Source organism: Montipora capricornis, chromosome 4, assembly GCF_036669925.1.
Source record: "Montipora capricornis isolate CH-2021 chromosome 4, ASM3666992v2, whole genome shotgun sequence".
NCBI lineage: Eukaryota > Metazoa > Cnidaria > Anthozoa > Scleractinia > Acroporidae > Montipora > Montipora capricornis.
In genome coordinates, this window is record NC_090886.1 from 33,543,472 (window position 1) to 33,548,471 (window position 5,000).

Consider the following 5,000-nt stretch of genomic DNA (forward strand, 5'->3'; position numbering starts at 1 on the left):
GATATATTTGGATATAGCAGCGTTTCAGAACTTCAAACTTGCTCACTTAAAATCGCTCGCGACGAATCGCCCGCCGCAGTCAATTTTACCGACAATAAAAAACTATTTTCAAGATTTCGCCCGCTTGGGAAAATCAACAAACAACAAATACGGTTTAATCAATGCGGTTGTAAGTTCATCTTGATAATTTAAATAAAATACGAGTAAAGCTTGCTGTTAATACTCTGTCCGAAAAAGTTTGCAAAGACATGGCTTTGCACAACACCACAGAAAAGACAAGAATTTATGCAAATGTGAAATGCTTTGGAATGTCTTCAAAGATAAAAGTCCACTGCAGTCAATAACAGATCAACGTGTTACCAACTTAAACCAAGTAATTAATTACTTCAAAGCCTGGAAACAAGAGCTTCAACAAACATTCCACAGAAGGACAGATGCGTCAGAACACTTCATAACATGGCAAACAATGTTTGATCTCGAGGTAATATATAGACCAGACTTAAAATGGATCACAGCAAAACAATGCAGAACTGATAAGTTATTGTAAATACCATGTCCTTGCCCCCTTAGGTATAACTATGCAAAAAAGCCATACTATTCCATGGCAACTCCTTCATTTTTTGTAACAACTGAGGACAAAGCAATGATTACAGTTCCTTGTAGAATATCCTCCCCTGAGGAAAAGCAATTTGTAGCCTATCACTACTGCTACGTTTTAAGACTCCCCATCCTCTCCCAAACCCCATATTGTTTTCTTTGCCTTTGTGCAGTTTGGACATAAACAAAAAAGCTAACCTGTGGCTGATCAATATGATCAAATTTTTGTTCCACTGTGTGAAACATAAATAAAATAATTAAAAGCACAAGCCCTGGAACATCCCTTAAAAAATAACAATGACTGTATTTATTGTTAGGCTTGACTAGCGACACTGCACAGAGAACTTAAAAAATATAGCATAACTATTTCACACTCAAGGATCACTGGCATCTATTTTTGGGGGTCTGAGGGCTTATTTAAAGAAAAAAAAAAGTGTGTGGCTGATCTAGCCCTTTTACTCAATCAATTAGTACAGATCAATACAGTAACTCTCTGTTTCATATTGTTTTCAAGGTGTCAGTGTCATATTCCAGCACTCGACACGGAGACATCACCGCCAAGCCGGCCACTTCTGCTTAATAATTTTCATGGTCAAATATTTGTTAATCCCTCCTACGTGATTCAGTTTTTCATACATGTACTATCTGGCTGTTTCTGTGATTAAAGTTTTTAATTTCACACAGAGGTTGTTTCATTTGTTAACCTTATTTTGGGGTTCAGAGTTTGCTTTGTAAATTTCTCCCCCTCATTCTACAGACTAACCCTAACTTTTGTCTATGATTTTTCCTCAACTCACCATTCACACACACAATATTGCCCTCAAACTACCTGCTAATTAGTGAATGTTTTAGTTAGTGGAGAGAAGACCCTTCTTGTAAGGAGGATTCTTCTATCAACAGAAATTAAGAAAGCTACAAAGGTTGCTAGGTTAACGGCTGCTTCATGTATTACTATTAAATAACCAATCTTAATTGAACTTGGACAGTTCATCTTTAATTTAATATGGCTCCTTCTTGGGGGACCAGACACAAATGGTAACATAATTATTGTTTATCCACTGTTTGCAAGACATTATATTTTGGTGCAATATTGTTTCTTGTCGCCTGTTTCCATTATTTTATGTCATCTGTATTTCGTACACGAAGTAGAGGTTTTTGCCATACATTCAGAATCCCCTCACAGGGTTTGTGATTCAAATGCTTAACAACTCTGCAAAATTCCAGTCTTATTGATTGGGTTATAGAGCCTATAATCCAAAAAAATACATTTATCATTCTCTTGTAAAGGTCATTCAAAAAATGAAGGCAATAGCATTTGCGACCTTGTAATATCTTGTCTCATATTTCCAGTTTAAATTTTTTTTTAGATTATACAAATTAGAAGATTTGCAATATCACACTGTGTACATAATGTGGAAGGCAGGACTTTTATTTTCAGAAAATTAATTTTAATGGTAATAGGTAACAATATTTAGCTCTATTTTCTATTTTGTTTTGAAAATAGCATGTTGCCATTTCTGCTTGTGAGAGCTAACCATAAATAGGCTTACCAAATTCTCTTGACACTGTACAACTCTTCATACTAACTAGTAAGCTACGATGGTATGTCATTTAGCCTGAGGTGCACCCTGGTCAGCCTGTGTTCAGTAAGCTCTCAATAATGACAATAAAAACACTTTCCCCAAATCCTGTGCCGATAATATCTCTGAACATGACTGATTTCTAAAGACATGATTAAACTTTGCACAACTATTGTACTCACAGTAAGGCACATAATTAGCTCAATTACCATTCAACTACAGAAAATGTTGTGGTAATCAGTGGTGGATCTAGACCTTGAGCTAAGCTAGGGTGGGGGGTTGCTTGCCCAGCCGGCTTTTCCTCCTGTGGTAAGGTAGTTTTGAGGTAAATGCAAGCATTGTGATAATTTGGTTCTTTCTTGGTTAGGATTTTGTTATGCTGACCATTTCTTTGGAAGCGGTCATAAGCTGTAATTTTTGTTTTTGAAAAGCCACAAATTCAAGAAACAACCATGGCCCGAGTACCATATGATAAACTACTTTCTAACTAAGCTTGCCCAAGCCATACTGAGGAATACTGCACCTTGGTCATTTTTGTATGGACCTCGCTGCGCTCCATCTTTAGTTTCACAATGTTCAACCAATATTCCCCAGTATGGCCCTCCAGCTCGGTTAGTAAGAGCTTAATATTTCCAAATTGTTACTTGTATTTTGACTTGCCTTTTGCGTCCTACAACACACAGCATGAGTCGTGAAAATACTCACCAGAATATAAACAAAATGTAAAAAAAAACCATGGCTTATAACCTTTTCCATGGAAATGGCTTGTATGGCAAAGTCCTGAACAAGAAAGCACCAATCAAAACACTTGGATTTACCTAAAGACCATAGGTTATAGGCGAGAACCAATCAAGAACAGAGGGAAAATGTTTGTTACATTAACATCAGCTATGTGTCTGGAACATCTGATGAAATTTTTTTCCTCGTTCAAATCAAAAAAGTCGTCTGTGATGTCCTGTAAAAACAAGTCTTCCAATTCTTCGAGTGAGTCGCCGATCTCCACTTGCCGCCATTTTGAAAAGGCTTTTTAGTAGACCCCAGTCTACTGCATCACACCTTTTTGCTCGGACCCGCTCGTTCCTTTTCCGTGTCCTTTTCCGCACTCTTCGCGCTCATCCACGTTGCGTTTGAAATGGTTGGTTGAAATGAAAGTTCAATCTTTGTCAATTGATTCCGATGTGAAATTGTGACCGTGGGAATATTTTATCCAGGAATATTTGACTCAAATTGGTGGCACCATAGGCAGTCCAAGCTCGCGTCACTACAGACAGCCGTTGAGAATTTAAATTTGCATACGGAACCTGCGCCCGCAGTGCGCGCGGCAGTCAAAACTGTGCTATCCTGCTATCCTGTCAATCATTTGCCCCTTCACCGGAAACAGTGCATTTCGGTTGTTCGTAAATGACATTGTTGTTGATCTACGCAAGGATGCGGTCAAAGTCTTTATTCGCGAATCTTCGCGAAGTTAACTCAAATAAATATCGATACGGTTTTGCCGTCTTCTTGCACTTGATTCGAAAATACCAGCCTGAATTCGTCTTAGAATAGTTAGAAAAAGCACAAATAAAAGCCAAAGCATAAGAGGTCACGTTCGAATTCTGCTCGCCGACAACCCAAGTTTGTTGACAAAAAAATTGCCACAAAATGTTTTAAATGGTTTGCTGGCCCTTTATTACTAATGGCGCTCACGTTCATTTTAAATGGAGTATCGGGAAAGAAAAATTGTCAAGCTGATATTTTTTTCGTGTGAACATACATTTTCACGTAGCGAAAATTTGTATAAGCACTACAAAACGTTTACTAACCATTGCCCGAAGGAACACCTTTTAGAAGCTGCAAGGAAGCCGCTGATGAATTTTGCACAAAACCCTCGGCCCCTAACACCGGAAAGCCAGACTTCGAAAGTTTTTCAGTGGAAGGCTCGCTAAGGAAGAGTTTCTAGAGCTTGCCCTCCCGCAGGTCGCCAGAAAGGTGCAAACAAGCTGGCTGTGTCTGAAAAGAGCAAGATCTAGAAGGGACAGTCAAAATTGTGTTTCTTTTATTGTGCGAAAATTTATTCTTCCCTCAATCCCAAATAAGAACTTGCTGTGTCTTGCAATTCAACAGTGAATTGCTATTAGGCCAATAAGAGAATCAACATCAACAAAGAGGCACTCCCAGGGGTTTGGGGAAGAAAAGAACATGGCTAATTTAAACTGGGGAACAGAGTAAAATACATACATACATACATAATCTTTATTTAACGTGGGTAGAAACACTTATCTGAAGCTATTTTACAGGTTTTCCACAAAATAATATTAAAGAAAAAAAGAAATATATACATAAAAATGTAAGAATATGAATAAAATATCTAGTATCTAAAATTTCAAAATTTAGGTAACTAAAATTTAATGTTCCTCACTGGTTTTTTTAACAATATCAAAATATTTTAGGGAACAAGGGAAGAAAACCAATTTAAATTTTAGGGATCAAAAAGCTGGGAACAAGTTTGAAAGTAATTTGGGGAACAAGGAAACACAAGCAAATATGTAAAGGGAACAAGGACTCCTCTCCCCAGGAGGGCCTCATCATATGTTCTGCGTCTATCCAACAGCTCAAACAAGCTATTCCAACAATTTTTGAATGACCAACAAGAAAAGAAGACTCTCTTAGAGAAATAGATTATTTATAATAACACTTAAGCATGCGAAACAATGCTCAGATGCTTACGAGCACCCTCATGCCCATGTTTGTAAAAAAGCACCATGAAGTATTCCTTGTGGCTAGCTGGTTTAGGCATTGTTTCATCTTTCAACATTGGGCAAAACCAAATCAACTCCATTC